The sequence below is a fragment of the Chrysemys picta genome, chromosome 16, assembly GCF_011386835.1.
Source record: "Chrysemys picta bellii isolate R12L10 chromosome 16, ASM1138683v2, whole genome shotgun sequence".
NCBI lineage: Eukaryota > Metazoa > Chordata > Testudines > Emydidae > Chrysemys > Chrysemys picta.
The window spans coordinates 13,145,492-13,164,131 of NC_088806.1; the positions used below are offsets into that span (position 1 = coordinate 13,145,492).

At 54.5% G+C, this 18,640-nt stretch overlaps 1 protein-coding gene and 5 non-coding genes across 6 annotated transcripts in view; 3 read left to right on the forward strand and 3 right to left on the reverse strand.

The window, feature by feature from the left end:
* Positions 1–18,640, reverse strand: part of LOC135976036 (nascent polypeptide-associated complex subunit alpha, muscle-specific form-like) — a 1,165,876-nt gene that overhangs the window by 493,507 nt on the left and 653,729 nt on the right. The window lies entirely within an intron of this gene.
* Positions 4,886–4,958, forward strand: TRNAR-UCG (transfer RNA arginine (anticodon UCG)). Its single transcript has one exon. It is a non-coding gene; the product is annotated as a tRNA-Arg (tRNA).
* Positions 9,495–9,568, forward strand: TRNAN-GUU (transfer RNA asparagine (anticodon GUU)). The gene has a single exon. It is a non-coding gene; the product is annotated as a tRNA-Asn (tRNA).
* On the reverse strand, positions 11,179–11,250 carry TRNAI-UAU (transfer RNA isoleucine (anticodon UAU)). The gene has a single exon. It is a non-coding gene; the product is annotated as a tRNA-Met (tRNA).
* LOC112060886 (U2 spliceosomal RNA) lies at positions 11,901–12,090 on the reverse strand. The gene has a single exon (XR_002890009.1). It is a non-coding gene; the product is annotated as a U2 spliceosomal RNA (small nuclear RNA).
* TRNAN-GUU (transfer RNA asparagine (anticodon GUU)) lies at positions 13,439–13,512 on the forward strand. Its single transcript has one exon. It is a non-coding gene; the product is annotated as a tRNA-Asn (tRNA).

Consider the following 18,640-nt stretch of genomic DNA (forward strand, 5'->3'; position numbering starts at 1 on the left):
GGGCTCTTCAACCTAGCAGCGAAAGGCAGAACAAGAGCCAACGGCTGGAAGTTAAAGGCAGAGAAACTAAAATGAGAAATAAGGGACACATTTGAAATCGGGCGATTAAACATTGGAACAAAGTACCCTGGGCAATGATGGATTCTCCACCACATGGAGGGGGCAGGAGGTGCTGAAGCAAGTGCTCTGAGGTGAGATAGAAAACATGCTGGACTTTCTCTCTGGTGCTTGGCTGGTGCCTTGCTCACATGCTCAGGGTCTCACTGATCTCCATTTCTGGGGTCAGGAAGGAATTTCCCCCAGGTCAGACTGGCAGGGAGGTTGGAGTTTTTGCAGTCCTCTGCGGCATGGAGCACAAGTCACTTGCCTGGATCAGCTGGGTACATCTCACCAAACCAATTCCCTGACAGTGCAGGGGCCTCAGGTGCTGGTGCCCCTCTGCCTCTCCTGTGCTCCGCCTGTGGCACACAACGGGATATTCTCCTAAAGGCTGGAATATTTTGTTGGTAGTTGGGCTCAGTGCAGGGGTGACTTTGTGGCCTGTCACGTGTATGGGGATTAGACTGGATAATTTAATTGTCTTGACTGGCCTTAAAATCACACACACACAGCCAGAGCCCTCACTCCCTCCTGCACCCCACCCCCCTGCCTAGCCCGGAGCCCCCTCCCACACTCTGAACCCCTCATTCCTGGCCCTCACCCCCTCCTGCAACCCACCCCCCTGCCCCAGCCCAGTGACACTGAGTGAAGGTGGGGGAGAGCGAGCCACGGAGAAAGGGGAATGTAGTGAACCGGGGGCGGGGCCTCGGGGAAGGGGCGGGGCCACAGGAAAAGGGCGGGACTAGGGTGTTCGGTTTTGGTCAGAAAGTTGGTAACCCTACTTCAGGCCTAGCATAGGTTCTGCCTTTTGGTTTTGCCAGTGGGTGCCCCATCCCAACTCTGCCCTCTCCCCCAAGGCCCCAGCCCTGCCCCCACCCCTTTCTGCCCCCGTTGTGCCCTCTCCCCCTAAATCCCCTCCTGTGAGGGCCTCCCACTCACTCTTTTCTGCCCCCTCATGCCTTAAGGGCACGGTGTGTATGTTGGGGGGGGGGACCCAGCTCCCACCAACTGGCAATTTTCGGCATATTTATGCACTTTTCGTATTCTACTTATTGAATGTGTGTCTATCATTGGGATCTTAATGTCTTCATTAAAATAGTAATAAACTACATGTGACGAAGTGGGAATGTTTATAATGTTTTCTCTGACTACTGTGTGGGTGCCTCAGTTTCCCCTATGCATTTCTTTAGGATCTCGGTGTTGGGATAAGGGGGTGTGATTGTTGCAGAGCCCTAGATGGCAGGGGAGGACAGGGGTCTGTCTCCAGGCAACTGATGGCCTGGGCCCCTCCCCTGCCAAGGTGCCAAGTGAAGGTGTTGGAGAACAAAGAGATCAGGTGACCTCCTGGCCCGGGAAGGAGACAAAGGCCACAGGAGGGGCTGGAGGGGTTTTCAGTTTGGAGCTGGCTGGGGAAATGGAGGGACGCCCAGAACCAGGGTCTGGGCTCCCTATCCCCAAGATGGACCTGACTGAGGGGTCCTGGTCTCTGTACCTACAAGCTCTGTTGTAGACCATGTTCCTGTCATCTAATAAACCTTCCGTTTCACTGGCTGGCTGAGAGTTACAGTGTATCAAAATCATTGCACTCAGCTCCAAGCTGTCTTCACTAACAGCCCAGTGTAGACATGATGTTCACTCTGCTTCACACCCGCTTGGGGCCTCTTTGGGAGCTGGGGGCCAGTGATGGCTGTAAGAAGGTGGCAACTGGGAGGGACAAGCAGTGGGGTCTTTCCCCTCTCCCTGCCCTTGCCCCCTCTCTTGTTTCTTCTCCAAGTCCTTGCTCCCCTTCCTGATATTTCCCCTTCTTGCTTCCCACCCATGTCCCTTTTCCCATCCCCACTCCCGGTGGCTTGGTCTAGTGCCTGGCCCACTCATGCACTCAAAGCACAGAGGAGTCTCCCGCTTCTTGGGGTAGGAAGGGTTGCCTAGTGGTTAAGGCACAGGCCTGGGGCCAGGTGTGCTGGGTTTGGTTCTCTGCTCTGCCACAGACTCCCTGCTTAGCCTTGGGAAAGTCACTTCACCTCTGTCTGCCTTAGATCCCACCTCGGGCTAATACTGACCTTGCCTCCTAGGCGAAATCCATTCATGGCTGTTTGATGATGGGGAAATGAACATACCGAGGTTGGTAGATTGGGGCTGAATTTCTCCACAGCCTGAGAATGAGCCAGCTCCACACAGGGGGGACAGGAGAGAGAGGGGCTCAGGCCAGCTCCACAAAGAGGGGGGTCAGGGCTTCAGCACTGCAGCTTCTGCCACTAGGGCAGCTGGGGACTTCACTGCTGCATCTCCTGCTGGGGTCGGGGCTTCTCCTCCCCCTAAACTGCCACTGAACCCACCAGCCCTAGCCAGGCTCCCTTGGGTCACCTGATGGCTGCTGTAGCCAGAGTAGAGCCTGAACCCCCACAGGTGGAGGCCATGGCCACCAGCCCAAGAGGTGTGGAGCTGTATCCGGTGAGCAGGGGCGGGAAGAGGCAGGATGGGTTGGAGCAGGGGTGGGGGCAGCTTTCCTGACTCTGGGCCCGGCATCATGGTAATCCTGGTACTGCCAGCGCCAGGACTTTCCCCACCCACACACTGTTCCTTCTCCCGAGGCCCCGCCCCTGCACCACCCTTTTGCCCAATCTCCATCCCCACGTCACCCCTTCCCCAAAGGCCTTTCCTCATTGAACTCACACTGTCCCTTCCCGCTGGTCCCCGCCCCTTTCCCCATGTCCCCGACCCTTTCCTAGAGGCCCCACCTCTGCACTGTCCCTTCCTTCTAATACCCACCCCTGCACCTCTCCTTTCCCTGAGGCCCCGCCCCAGCCTCAACCTTTCCCCAGAGGTCCTGCACTTGTACCACCTGTTCCCCCTAATCCCTGCCCCTTTTCCCGAAGTCCCACCCCCATCCCGCCCCTTCCTCCAAGGCACCGCCCTCACATTGCCCCTTTCCCCACATTCCCAGCCTCCCGAGACCCTGGCCCTGCACTGCCCCTCCCCCCAGACCCACCCTTGAACTTCCCTTTCTCTCCGATACCTTGCCCCTGCACCACCCCTACCCCCAATGCCCGCCCTTGCACCGCCCCTTTCCCATAATCCCAGCCCCCCCACTGCCTCTGTCCTCTAATCCCTGCCTTCGCACCGCCCCTTTCTCAAAGTCCTCCCCTCACACTGCCCCTTCCCCCGAGGCTCCGCCCTGCACCACTCAGTGACCCAGGAGCAGGGCAGATCCCGGATCCAGAAAGATGCTTCCGGTCCCAGCCCCCTGCTCTGCCACAGACTTCCCAGGTGTCCTTGGGCACATCACTCAGCCTCTCTGGGCCTCAGTTCTCCCGTCCGGGAAATGGGGCTGGTGGCGCTTCCCGCCCTCGCATGAGCCTGGGAGGAGAACTACCCCGCAGATTAGGAAGATGTTCAGATACTGGGGTAATGGGGAAGAGGTGCAGGGGGAGCATATTAGCACCCTCGTTTGGTATCTGGAGTCTGTTTGGAAACAAAATATTTCCCTGAAGTCATTACAAACCCAGTATTCAGCCGTAACCTTGGGAAATATGTAACAGAGCAGTGTGGTCCTTTCCCGTGTAGGCAGCCCCCGATCCGGCACCAGTCCCCAGCTCTGCCCCCTTGCTACCACTGTGGCCCCATCTCACCTCCTGACCCTGGCTGGGTGCCCCAGGCCCCTCGTAGCAGGGGGCTGTCCAGGAGGGTGCAGGGGGTCTCCTTGCAGCCATGAAGGGGTGTCTGCTGGGTGCTGTCACCTCTGCCAGAGACCCCCAAGAAACCCACTAGCTTCCTCCGCATGCGGGGAGGGGCTCCTACTTTGTGACTTGGGGGGGGGGGGAGATTCCGTGATGTCACAGCCCGTGGGGGGAGGGGTTCAAATAACGAGTCTGAAGTGGAAGGGCAACCCCCCCACCCCACTCACATTCTGCTAGGGGGCTGGGCTGGGATCTCTAGGGAGGGAGACACAGGAAAAAAACAGCCCCCACTATGTGACCCAGGAGTCCTGGCTCCCAGCCCCCTGCTCTCATCTCTAGACTCCCCTCAGCTCCCAGAGCCAGGGATAGAACCCAGGCGTCCTGGTGCCCGGCCCCCACCTGCTCTGACCACTAGACCCCACTCCACTTTTAGGCTCACTGCCTCTTCTAGCCACCTGTCCATCCCTTTGTTGCAGGTTTTTGGGGTGTCACCTCTGCTCTGCACTCCCCCACTGCAGTCCAAGGCATTCGCTCCCTCCAACCACATATCCTCTCCCCACTTTTGCTGGATCATCTGCTTGGCCCCCCCACCTGTTCTCGGGACGCACTGTGCAGCGTGGCTGGGGATTGTGCAACGGCCCAGCACCAGGCAATGCAGAACGGAATCCACAAGCTCTGCCCCGCCCCACCGGAGCTGCCCTCCAGGTGCATCGGAGCCCAGCGCCCTGCACCTGTGCCCACCTGCCCCACAGGGGTGAGCTGCACCCCCCGCCACGCTCCGCAGAGGGGAGAAGGGTCAGGCCAGTCAGGCCATTTAGGTTGGGGGAATCGCCACCTCTTTTTCTCCACAGCCACTGCCTATCAGCAGGATTCCTCCTCCTCCTCCCTCCTGTGCCTCAGTGCCACTAAATCTCCACACCTAGACAGCCAGTCCATCCACTGCACCCCAGTCCCCCATGCCTAACCCTCCTGCACCTGGCTCCATAGAATTAAGTCTCACATGTCTCTTGTGCACAGAGAGTCTTGGCCCCCCTCATTGGGTGACCTGAGTCTGAGAAACACAGTGTCCGTCTTCTCTAAAGAAGTGCTTGGAGAGGCTTGTCCTGTGTGACCATGTGGCCTAATGGATAAGGCATCTGACTTCGGATCAGGAGATTGAGGGTTCGAGTCCCTTCATGGTTGTGCTTGTGTCATTTTACCATTGTGCTGAAAGTCCTACTCCCTTCAGCACTGGAACCTCTTCTTGGCCGCTCAGGCCAATGTTCTGGCTAGAGCCCCAGGAAGGAGTTGGGGGTTGGGCATCACAAAGACTGGGGCATGAGGCCCATGTGCTTCCATTCTAGCCTTTGCCATTCCTTACTTGCCAAAGAAAATGGGTGGCTGCCCGGGCTAGCGTGTGGAGCAGTTTCCCTCTTCCATATGTGCACCTGTCCCTGTGCTTGAGGGGACTTGCTAAATAGCGCCTTGGGAGCCTGCGTGTTTCTCTGCTTCTTGCCTGCTGGGGAAAAGCCTCTTGGGGTAAAATCTCCTGCCCCACTGCCAAAGTGAGCACTTTGAGAGGGAACAGTCAGAGGCCCCACCAAGGGTGCTGGCCCTGCTTTCCTGCTGTTTTCTGATGTTGGCCCAGCATGCTGGTCTGCGGGTGGCCATCGGTGGGCGTTTGGCATGACAGGGAGCAGGGAGCAGGCTGGCCAGGGGTCTTTGTGGCTGTCTGCTGGCCACACATAGGCATGGCCCTTCCCTCCTCTGAACAGCCAGAAATGCAGAGTCAGTCTGTGCTTAGAGAGCAGAGACACAGGAGAGCTAATGAGACCGAAAAGACATGAGAGGGTGAGAAAGATGGAGAGAGGACCTATGAAGACAGCACACACTACAGGGACACGGCCTGGTTAAGGGAGGTGGAGGCAATTGAAATGTGCTTGGGAGGATGGAGATGATGGACTGAAAAAATGTTGGATTCAGTGAAAGCTGAGACCAAATGAGGAAGCTGAATGGCAGCTCCACATAGGTCATTGGGATCAAACACCCCACCCATGGGCACCTCGAACTGTGCTAGACACAGAGAAAAGGCAAAGGGGGATCCAGCCCTGAATGATCCTCTTCTGGGAGGAGACCCCCTGGATCATTAGGACGTGGGCTGGGAATGGAGTGGAAGGTCCCTCAGCACGAGGAGAGAGAAAGGCCGCAGAGCTAGGGACACTCGGCAACACGAGTGAAAGGGCTTCACACCCTGCAGCAGCAACAGCTGGGGGCTGCAGGCTTGGCCTGAGCTGCATTGGCAGGAGGCAGGTTAGGACTGAGATCCCTGGGGAATGTCTCCCTCCTCATCTGGTGTTGGTTTAGATTTAAACAATTATGCAGCCTCTGCTCTGGAGCAAAAGCACCAGAACCTCAGTGGAAGTGGCCGTCTCCAAGGCCCCACGTCTCCTCTTCCCCTGGAGGCCCTGCCCCCAGCCAGGACAGAAGCTGAAGCCAGGTCATGGTAAAAGCCACCTAGGGAGCCCAAGCCACTATGGGGAGCTCCAAACCCTCCACCTGCCCTGCGTTAGGGGCCGGGGTGCAGAAGCATAGGCGCCGACTCTGTGGGTGCTCTGGGGCTGGAGCACCCATGGGGAAAAATTAGTGGGTGCTCTGCACCCACTGGCAGTCAAGCTCCCCTCCCCTCCCCTCCCCCCCCATCCCACCCCTCCCCCTCATCACGCTGCATACCGGCTCCTCCACCTATCTCCCAGCGCTTCCCACCCTGCCACAGCCAAACAGCGCTGCAGGACTTGGCACCGTTGGTTTCTTTAATGTTGTGGTGTTTGCCCAACCGCCGGAACAAAGCCGCCAACTCCTCCCTCACCGACTCCCACCAAACCCCCTGGTTGCCATAGAAACCTCTGATGCTTTCCCGTTCTGCCAACACCACCAGGCCTCGACTCCCCGCCCCTTTATCTTGCAAGCTCTGGATGTTCATCTTCCAATATCCTCTGCCGTGGGTCAGGGAATTGCCCACATTGAGCATACGGTGAGAGCTGCGTGATCCGAACAGTCCATTGGCACCACCCTGCACTGGGCTGTCGACGTGCTCTCCTTCACGTAAATCCGGTCAATGCGACTCCTGGCCCATCCCCACTGAAAGGTGTTCCCCATCTGTGGCTGGTGTGAGGTCGGGTCAGAAGAATAGGAGGCTACCGCCCTCCTCCACTGGTTCCACTACTAAGAAACACGTCCTTTAAGCCGAACTCGCTACAGACCTGCGCCAGGTAGTGCTCATTGTAAAAACGTTTCCTCTGATGGTCGGGAAAACGGGACCAGTGGTCCTCAGGCCGGCTGACACAATTAAAATCCCCCCCAACACCAAACAGCGTGCGCTCCAGAGGAAGGGAGCCAGTTCCTTCCATTGATTTTTCCTTTCACACCTTAACTGGGGACCATACACACTAATATAGCGGTAACCAGTGCCACGGAGCACACAGTCCATGAGCAATGCCTTTCCTGGTTGGAGCTCCACCACCTTCTGTACTCACACCGCGAATGTGAAGAACAAGTCTCCAGCTCCATCATTCTTCTCTGGCCTGGAGGACCAGAAAGACGGGCACTTCCTCCAATCACCCTCTGCCCACTGAGCTATCCTAAAGTCATTAATGTGCAAGCACCTCTTCCTGGGCCCCCGAATCCCTGCCATGTTCCATGTGGCCACTTTCACAGATACCCCATCCCTAGTACTGCCCTCGCTCAGCTGTGCAGAGGAGCTTTCGTCCCCAGTCCCTGCGCCCTCTGGCACCATCTCCGAGGGCCACCCTGCCTCACTCTCTTACTGCTATATTGGGTTGACCAATAAGTCATGTGGGAAAGACAGCGCCGGTCCCTCATTGTTAAAAGTCAGGTGGGCCAACTAGGGGCAGAAGCCCATGCTCTGCTCTCCTGCTGGGGAGCTCAAAATCAAGGACTCGCCTGAGGAAAAGGTGCTGCTGCGGTCCCAGAAAACAAGCCACCTGTGCACAAAGAGGGATGAAAGTGCCTGCCAAAGCCCAAGAGTGAACCAGGTCCCTTAGAATTTCAGTCTAACACTTTCCCAACTGAGCTACTTAGCACCTCTTTGCCTGCTGCTTCTCTGTCCGGGAGGTTTTGGCAGCCGTGGCACACAAAAAGGACGTCATTGGGAGCGGCACAGGAAGACAAGACTCGCTTTTGCCTGCCTTGCTCAGCTTGACTTGCTTCCTCGCCCCGTTCCTGCCTTAGCTCCCCGGTTACCTGGTGGTGGAAGGGGCCTGGGGGCCAGTGGCACGGGGAGGAAGTTGAGCTGGACCCTGAGCTAGACTAGACCCTGGCGGCAAGAGTCTGGCCACCACTTCCTGCCTGTTGTCCTGGCTTCCCCCACTGGACGTCATTTAGGGAGGGAAGTGGGGCTTCTGCCTCCCCTCCCCGATTTTCACACCGCAGAGGAGTGCGAACAGGAAAAGGAACGGCTGCTCCACACCCCAACCGGAGGAACCCGACGCCCTTAGCTGTGGTGAGTGCGAAGTGTCTGTTGGCTGACAGGGCCTGTCCCCGAGGAGCTGGAACAGCAGCTGCCGCCTCCCCATTGGCTCCAGGCTGTGGGAAATGCTCATTGCCTGGCTGCCTGGGCGGATGCTGCTCCGTGCTCTGGAGAGCATCTGTATTGCTCTGTCAACCCCCCACCTTCACTGAGCCAGTCTGGTAAGGTCCCATGTGCCCCTCCGGCTTGGCAGCTGAGAGTCTGTGCAGACATCAACCCCCCTGCCAGCCCCCACAGCCAGCAGCAGCGCCAGCCCCCCCAGCACCACAGGGGCACTCAATGCACTTCCTGTGGGGAAATCGCTCCTTATCCAGCTGCTAGAATGAGAGCCAGGAGAGAGCAGTGTCTGGCTCACCTTGGGGGAGTGATGAGTGCTGATCTCCTGCAGTCTCCCCCGCAATGCTGGTCCGTTTTATTGTCACTGTAATAGTCAGAGCTTCCCCTCAGGGCCATCCATAGAGGGGTGCTGGGCCCAGGACAAATCCCCCCTCTGAGCCCCAGGTCCTGTCCCCACCCCACCCTGCTACTTCCCACCTCTGGTTTGCCTCTTTTCACCTTCCGCCCCCTCTCCTGAGGGATGCCGGAAGCTGGCAGACTGGGATCGCTGATACCGATTCCACTGGTGAGTGTGGCTCCGACCCCCGCTGTCGGCGCCAAGACCCCCACTATCCCCCTGGGCCAGCCTGGCTCCCCCCACCGTAATCCCACCCTCCCGGGCCTGCCTAGCGCGCCCCACATGACTCACACACAGAGCCATCCCTAGAGTCTAGCGATTGAGTAAACTGCCACGGGACAGCACAAAGCACAGGGTCTGGGGCAGCCGCCCCAACTCGCCATACCCATTCTGTTCAAAAGACAGAGAAGTCTTTCAGCCTCCTTCCTCTCACTGGTTTCCCTGTACACTCCTAATTTGCATATACCCACCCACTGACCTGCGCCTAACAATCTCTCCCCGTTAACTCTTACAGCAAAACAGGTCAAAGAAAGCATACGCAAGCGCTATATCGCAGCCACAATGCTCTTTTCTGCTCCTTCCCACAGAACTAGCTCAAATGTACAGTCATCAGGCACGCATAAGACACAGTTTCACTCCATAGCAGTCCAATTCCTTGCTGTTTCTTGTCTAACCACTGCACACCTATGGTATACCCTACCCTGAGCTGATTCCCAACTTTTGCGCTCTACCCAGCTGTGTCTCTGTGGCGCAATGGGTCAGCGCATTCGGCTGTTAACCGAAAGGATGGTGGTTCGAGCCCACCCAGGGACGGCGGTAAGCCTGTGCTACTTCCTCGCTCCTTGAGACCTGCCGGGAGTCTCAAAGGCCCCCTTTTGCCGCCTCAAAACCGTCCCTCTTGGCCTCGGTGCTTTCAGCTGGTGGCCCGAAGAGCGCGCTGGATGGCATTCAGAAACCCACCTCCCAGCAGTCATGTCAGAGGTTCGGGCTTAATCCTCAAGGCCGAGCGCAAAACCTTCAGCCGGGAACGTTTCGCTCTCTTCCCGCCTCCGCCCAAGGGGCAAGGGAGAAACGGACGAGACACGCCGGCTCGAAGATGCCTCCCTCCCACTTCCCTGCAGGCTGCGCAGAGCTCTTGGCCTGCCTCAGTCCTCATCAGGAAAGCGCGGCCATGCTGCCCAAGCCTGAGTCACATCTGCAGCCTGGCCCGCCCCGGCTGACGGAGCGCAGAGCCACGCGAGTCAATGGCAGGTGGAGTCGGGAGCCTCGGCTCTTTCCCCTGACAGCCACACGGAGCTGCCTAGCGTCCTGAGAGCCTCCCTCGTGTTCTCCCGCAGCAGCCGCCTGCCAGTGTGGGGGGGAAGGGGACGAGGAAGCACTACTGCCTCATTCCGGGACAGGAGGCCCTCACCACGCCCAGGCCTCCCTCTTGCCTTCAGCCCAGGCAGCCAGAGGTGCCGGGGAGCTCCCCGGCAGGCTGCCGCCTCAGCCACCTCTTGCCTCATGGCCTAGGCTCTTGGCGCTCTGCTGGTGTTGTACTTAAAGTACTGCACAGGATCTTTTCAGGGGGAATAAGACAAAACGCCACATTTATTAGTAATACATGTATTCATTAACACTGTATTATATGCATATAATATATTACACTTACACTCACACACACACACAGACACACTCCGTCTTGTTGTTACCAATTAGTTGCTCCCCTTAACTTCACGGGCCAGGTGAGTTAGATGGGGGAGGGTGTGGAGCCGGGCTTCTGCCGATCCGGATCGATGCTCCCATGTTGACAAGACGAGACCCGGGGTCCTCTGCAAGACACCTTACTTTTATAGCAGCTTTCCTCTTATGCAAATCTATACCGGATTCAAACTCTGTGTCTGTGTCCATTGGTCCTTTGTGCTGCTTTCTTTTGAGTGTTGTCCCAATGCTGCAAAGAGGGTGTTTCCAAAAGAAGGTGCTTGCTTCTAACCCCCAAGGCCGTCGGTATGTCTGCTTGTCTTTAATGAGCCCACTTGACACGTTTTATTGTCCTTGGGTCTGGCTCCCAGCCCCTCTCCAACAGTTGAGGCTGTCTGGAGGTGCTGCCTTCCATGCCTTCCTCATTCACACCTCATTCATTCAACAGGGCAATTGATTAAGAGTGGGGGGGGAGAGCTCTTGTTCTACTGCTAGCAAAAAGAAAATTTTCTTCTATCTTATTCTATCCTTAGGGGCTATAATATTATACCAAGGGCAATGCAAAGTTTCTAAATGAGGCTTTGATACAAAGTCCCAGGATACAGAGGTCACACGTGGGTAGACCCACCACAAGGTTATATGAAGAGGCACAATGTAAAGTCATATGAAAATGATCAGAGATTGATCTACACTGGTCGCCACCTGGCTTGAAAGCCCAGAGCCAAAAGAAGTGAGCATGGTCATAGCAGAGGACGGTTTCGATCCATCGACCTCTGGGTTATGGGCCCAGCACGCTTCCGCTGCGCCACTCTGCTGGCTCCTCACCCAGAGCTCCCAGCCGCCACTATCTGGATTAGCGCCTTACGCGCGCTAGGGCTGGCAGGCAGATGCGCAGGCTGCTGGGCAGCAGCCCTGGCAACAGGATTTTACAGTTTACCCTGGATAAGCTTTCTACAGGGTAAAAGGGATTGATTTGGGGTTTGGACCCCACTGGGAGCTGGCTGTCCGAGTGCCGGAGACGGGAGCACTTCTTCAACAGTTTTCAGTTAAGCCTGCAGCTTGTGGGGGACGTGGTTCAGACTTGGATCCATGTTTGCAGCAGGCAAGCGGGTCTGGCTCAAACAGGCAAGGTACCGAAATCCCAAGCTGGCAGGGAAGACGGACTCGGAGGTAGTCTAGGCACATCAGGTGCCAGCCCCAAAGGGGTTTCTGCGACCCGACCCGTCACACCCGGCTTTTAAAACAATCCTCCAGCAAGACAAAGAAACCCACATCTCTAGACTCAGAAAACACCCCCAAGAAGTTTTAGCAATATTTTGTCACAAGGAAATCAAAACGCCAATGAGTCCAGGCTGTTCTTAAAAACAAACAAACAAATGAACAAACAACCAAAAAACGCCTTATCAAACCAGCATCTTCACAGTGAAACTCTTCCTGTTTTTCTAACCAGGAGACTCTCCCCAAAAGCAGATGCCCCGTTCCCAGAGACGCTGCAATACCAGGTCAATGCGTGAGGTGGACAGAGCAAGCTCCTATTCCAGCCTCCTGTTTCAAAAATCAATGTAACATGCAGTCCTCAAATAAAGGACATATCAGATATGAAACTGATAAGAACAGGTTTTACAATTTTTATTAAAGTTAATGTTTAAAATTAAATAGACACGACTTAAGAGGGAAGGTACTGTGCTTCTGGGGGTCAGGCTTGATTTATGAGGGATTTCAGGTATCGGTTGCAAGGGTGAAGAGATACATACATATCACCCATAACCAGCATAGAGCCAGATTGGGGTGCAAGAGTTTTTAAAGTGTCAGTGGATAAGTGGGCTCGGGTACGCCACCCATGGAATGTATAAGGAGTCCAAGTCAGTATCGGTGTAGCGAATGAGTACGTGTCAGAGAAGGAAGTGGGTTATTTCACTGCTCAGCGGTCTCGATTACTCAATGTGGTATTGACGGTGTCCTGTAATGCGTTCCGTACAAATGTCTCTATTAAGATGATGTTAAAAAAAAAAGTGAACGGTACAGAGTTTAAGCATAGAAGTTTCTGGTTCGCAGGGAATAATGTACAGATTATCGAGGATGCAAAGTTTGGTTTAAAAAATCCGGTGGCATAAGGAATACATAATGTGCAATATCCCCTACTGGGGGGAAAAGGTTGATGGGTCAAAGTAGAGACATTGAGGTATGAGGGAATAAAGTTCATAAAGTGGCTATATTCAGGTGTGGAGTAGAAGCAGTGGATATGATGATGATGAAAATGGATGGACCCTCATTTGGTGATATTTAGTGTTCAGGGAGTTTATGGTTCCAGTTCATATTATCTAATGGAGAAAGTCATTTGGGCCCCATCTCATAGTCAAAGAACACCACCACTCTGGTTCATGCCTCTTAGCATTGTGGGTGGCTGGTGAAGTGCTCTACTACACTTGATTTTAACTCAAGGAGAACAGAGAAGCAAGGCTGAGGACCTCGGATGCTATGCAGCCCCTCTGTCCCCACCGCTTTCTACCTCACCAGGATGAGCTCCCAGACACGCACCAAACACCATTCACGTGACTTTGAGAACTAGGCAACTCTAAGTGAGGGTCACTTCCCCGAAATGACTTCAATGGAGGAATTCAAAGCAAGAACCGTTAACACACCATTCTGTTAAAAAAAAAAGACAGAGAAGTCTTTCAGCCTCCTTTCTCTCACTGGTTTCCCTGTACACTCCTAATTTGCATATACCCACCCACGCCTAACCTGCGCCTAACAATCTCTCCCTGTTAACTCTTACAGCAAAACAGGTCAAAGAAAGCATACGCAAGCGCTATACCGCAGCCCCAATGCTCTTTTCTGCTCCTTCCCACAGAACTAGCTCAAACGTACAGTCATCAGGCACACATAAGATACAGTTTCACTCCATAGCAGTCCAGTTCCTTGCTGTTTCTTGTCTAACCACTGCACACCTATGGTATACCCTACCCTGAGCTGATTCCTGACTTTTGCGCTCAACCCAGCCATGTCTCTGTGGCGCAATGGGTCAGCGCGTTCGGCTGTTAACCGAAAGGATGGTGGTTCGAGCCCACCCAGGGACGGCGGTAAGCCCATGATACTTCCTTGCTCCTTGAGACCTGCCGGGAGCCTCAAAGGGCCACTTTTGCCCCTCATCACGCCCGCCGCCACAGAGACCTGGGTGTCACTGCTCTTCTATGGGAAACACACTCTATGCATTACGCTACCTGGGCTGCAGGTGGGGCAATGCTTGGGAGTCAGGGGCAAAGCAATGGGGGGGGGGTCTTGGTCTCATCAGTTTTAAAAGGGAGGCTCTGCTGTTTCCATGGATACCTCTCATGTCACGATGGCTCTGCTGCAGGCCCAGGTAAGCAATGGGTTGGTGTTGCGGGTTAAAGACCTCCTCCTTCCCCTTCCCCTCCCCATGCTTCCAACCTGCAGGAGGGAAGGGTTGGCCTGAGAGCCGTGTTAACATCATCCTGTCAAGAGTGTGTTGTTAGTAGGATGCCCCTGCCCTGTACACACAGTGAGCTGGAAGCAGCATTCTCAGGACTGAGAGCTAGTCGGGCGCTGGAGGGGACCACACACTCAGCCATCTCGGAGAGACCTCAGGGGAGGACGTGGAATCTGAAACTGGCTCCACAGGAGCCTGGAGACCTGGAGCTTAAAGGCTCACAAAGGTGAGGGTGAGTGAGCAACGTTCAGCACAGCAGGGCCTGGGGAATGACATGGCAGCCTCACACCCTGAAAGTGCAACGTCCTCCCTCTAGCACCTGACATGTGGGTCACGTTATCTTCACTCATGTTCTGTGGTGGTGCTTTCCTGCTCTTCTAATGGGAGAGGAACAGGGGGGTGGGTGTGTTTGAAATGAGTAGTTGTGGCTACTTCCACAACAGTTTGGGTTTGTTCTAAGGCAGACACTTCTTGTGAACAAATACAGCTGAGCTGTGTTCCTGTCATTCACATTGCTAGCCTGGAGATCTTGAGTGCCTGGGCACCACACTGAGTATGAAACTGGAGAACAATCCTCTCTTTCTTTAGCAGATGAGAGCTCTATGTGCAGGTGTGGGTGTCACAGGCTGAGGGAGTGGAGAGACCTGGGGGGCTGACGGAACCCTACAAGTGATGGGCATTTTAGGCCCTGGGGAGGCTGGAGGAGAATAGAGAAGGAGGATCCAATGAGCAGGCGCCAGGTGACCCGTGTCTGTCTGTTGATCGGTCTTCCATGCACCAGTTCCGGCCTAGCTCACAAGTGTTCTCACTTTCTCTTTTCAGTTCCTAATGACATTGGGTAGCTGAGAGAATGGCCAGCCTGTGGCAGAGACCAAAAGAAAGAACAGCCACCCTGAGCCCATCCCTGGGGATGGAAACCAGACAGTGATCTGCAGAAATTTCCTTATGTTAAGTATTGCGAGAGGGCTGCAAAGTCTCTTGTCTATGGAGAGAATTGGTTATGTTTGCTTGGGGGGTGGGGGGATCCCTGAGGAAAGGCATCTGCAACTAACTGGGGCCTGACAAGCTAGGGGGGACCATTTGTGTCCTCTCAAGGAGATGTCAGTTGTCCATGGTTGCTGTTGCCTGGGGACCCTGCTAGCCCCGGGGCTCGGCCCGGCCCCCCACCCAGGCAGCTCTTACACGATGGGGGCAGTCAAAGGGTGGCAGCCGGGAGCTGAGGAGCAGTCCCAGCCCCAAGCAGCAGGAGGACAAGACGGGGCAGTGCTGCAGCTGCCTGCAACATGGTACCAGCTAGTGCAGCAGCCGCCCCTCCCGCCTCTGGCTTCTGGCCTCTGACCTGGGCAGGTTACTGGGTTGGATGGACCTTTGGTCTGACTCAGTCTGGCCATTCTTATGTTCTTATGTTCTGGCCCTGACGCTGAAAACACTTCAAGGATACGCATGTACTGTTACCCAGAGTCATGAGTGCTGGCAGCCACAGGGCCACTCCCACCAATTAACAAATACACAGAATTAAGTTTCAACCAATTATTTATTACTGGAATTTTTCCTACTGGGGGCCAGGGTACTGCCATAGGGATGCGGTACTGGAAGAAACGGGGGATGGGGATATTCTGGGCACAGAGCGCATCCGCCCTGGAGCAGCTGTGATACCTGATGTCCAGTCGGGATAAGGCACAGAGTGAATCCGCCCTGGACCAGCAGTGACATCCTGTGGCCAGTCGGGGTAATACACAAAGAGTGTTTCCCAGAGAGGAGTAGTGACAAGCTGAGGCCAGCAGGGACAGCACCAGCCTCTTCCCAGTGTGGGGAGCTGAGTTAGCATAGACAGTAGATTGTGGCTGCTGCACACCCGTCTTGCCATGAGTCCCTGACAATCTCTTTGCCCCACCCCGTGCAGCTCCTCAGTGAAGTGTCAGCCCCGCTTCCTCCCCTCTGAGGCCAGAGCTTCATGAATTTATCTAGCTCTCTTTTAAACTCTATTATAGTCCTAACCTTCACAACCTCCTTAGGCAAGGAGTTCCACAGGTTGACTGTGCACTGTGTGAAGAAGAACTTCCTTTTATTTGTTTTAAACCTGCTGCCCATTAATTTTATTTGGTAGCCCCTATTTCTTATATTATGGGAACCAGTAAATAACTTTTCCTTATTCACTTTCTCCACACCACTCATGATTTTATAGATCTCTATCATATCCCCCGCTTAGTCTCCTCTTATCCAAGCTGAAAAGTCCTAGCTTCTTTAATCTCTCCTCATATGGGACCCGTTCCAAACCCCTAATCATTGTAATTGCCCTTCTCTGAACCTTTTCTAATGCCAGTGCAGTATATCTTTTTTGAGATGAGGAGACCACATCTGTACGCAGTATTCAAGATGTGGGCATCCCATGGATTTATATAAGGGCAATAAGATATTCTCCATCTTATTCTTTATCCCTTTTTAAATGATTCCTAACATCCTGTTTGCTTTTTGCCTGCCGCTGCACGCTGTGTGGACATCTTCAGAGATGACTCCAAGACTCCAACAGTGTTGGCAATAATGATCTCTACAGTCCCAGTTCATATTAATAACATCACAGCAGCCTACAGAGAAGTCTCGTCCGTTTCTCCCTTGCCACTTCAGCGGATTGAGGTGGCTAGGTCGGGGTTGTCCTGGGCTCTGTGGGGGGAAGACTCAGCTGGGAGAAGGGGCAGACCAGGGGAGTTTGTCTCTGATATATAAGGGCTTTGTCATCAGGAAGCTGTAGGTCACATGCTTGTGGTGAAAGTGGGGTTTGAGCTGGGGCAGCAGCAGCAGGGGAACAATGTAGGGCAGGGAGTTCACTTGGTAAAAATGAAAGTGCCAAACCTCTCCCTTTGCTGGAGCAAAAGCCTCATTTATCTCCTCAACTCCCCTCCACGAAAATCTCCACCCCTCCCACGGCACTGAGACCCCCTCACTCCCATGGAGATTGTAATTGTTCTAACTCTTCCTTGGCCTTGTCCAAACAGTTTCCCCAGCAAAATTATCAAGGACATTTCAAATGAGAAAAACAAACCAAATGAAAACCAGAGAAACCCCGACCACACCCTGTTTGGGTCTGAATTTTTCTACTGAAATTTGGAGACAATAAAACTCATCCCTCTGTTGGCCAGAAACCAAAGCTAGACCTCCCCCGCTGTGTCTGTGACTTCTGCTACCGAACCACCAATGCGCTGACTCCTCTTGGGAGACATTTTGCTGCACAATACTGCGGCTATTCCAGTTATTGACTCCAGGAAATATTTTCCTTAACCTGGTTCCATGTGTCACTGGTTTCTATAGTAACGGCCAGTCCTTGGCCTTGTGGTCCAGACATCCTCATTCACATCAAGTTTCAAGTTAAGAATCATTTCCCATTCCTGCTCTGTGGCAGGGGAGACTTTTAAAAGCGCTCTCTGTGCGACTGCACATGGCTAAGCCAAGAGAACAAACCCCAAATCCCCCCTGTGCTTTGGGAGCCAGGTTTGCTGTGTGAATTCTGGATTTCAGATGATTTCAAGCCTGGGCATTGTGATTATTTACCAGTTTCTCTGGCATTGGGGCATTATTGTGCTCACAGCTGTGATGGCTGAGTGGTTAAGGCGTTGGAGTTAAGTATCAAAGGGGTAGCCGTGTTAGTCTGGATCTGTAAAAGCAGCAAAGAGTCCTGTGGTACCTTATAGACTAACAGACGTATAGGAGCATGAGCTTTCGTGGGTGAATACCCACTTCTTCGGATGCATGCATCCGACAAAGTGGGTATTCAACAACGAAAGCTCATGCTCCTATACGTCTGTTAGTCTATAAGGTGCCACAGGACTCTTTGGTGCGTTGGAGTTGAAATCCAATAGGGTTCACCTGTGCAGGTTGGAATCCTGGTCACAGCGAGGCCTCTGTTTTAGCCAGTCTCTAACCTGGGCAATACCTCTATACAAACCCCTGAGACACAATTCTCTCTCCACCCCAAGTAAATCCTGTTCTGCTCCTTTCATAGAGATGCCTGGGACATCACCTCACATGGTGTCAGGCAAACTCTCAGCACCTGAAGCCTCTGCCACTCACCTAGCGCCCCATAGATCAGCCATAGCCCTGGCTGCTGCTCCTCTCTCTAGAGTGTGAAAGGAGCCAAGTCAGCGACTCCATGGGAGCTACAGGGCTGCAGCACCAACAGAGAAACAAATAGGTGCTCAGGGCCCACCGGCAGCCAGCTCCTGCCCCCGCTACAGGCCTTGCTGACAAGCTCCTCCTCTTCCCCTTCAGCATCTCCTGCCTGCCAGTGATCAGCTCTTCAGTGGTGTGCAGAAAGCACTGGCAGGGGAGTGGGAGGAGCAGGGATGGGAAGAGGTGGGGGAGGGAGAGGAATGGTGTAGGAAGGTGCAGGGCGGGAAGAGACGGGACAGGGGTGGGGGGTTGGGGGAAGGGGTGGAGTGGGGGCAGGGCCTGGGGGTGGAAAGGGCGGGATTTGTCCCATGCACAGCACCCCTCTCGGGATGGCCCTGAAGGGAAGCACTGACTATTACAGTGACAATAAAACTGAGCAGCATTGCGGGGGAGACTGAAGGAGGTCAGCACTCATCACTCCCCCAAGGTGAGCCAGACACTGCTCTCTCCTGGCTCTCATTCTAGCGATTTCCCCACAGGAAGTGCATTGAGTGCCCCTGTGGTGCTGTGGGGGCTGGCAGGGGGGTTGATGTCTGCACAGACTCTCAGCTGCCAAGCCGGAGGGGGCACTTGGAACCTTACCAGACTGGCTC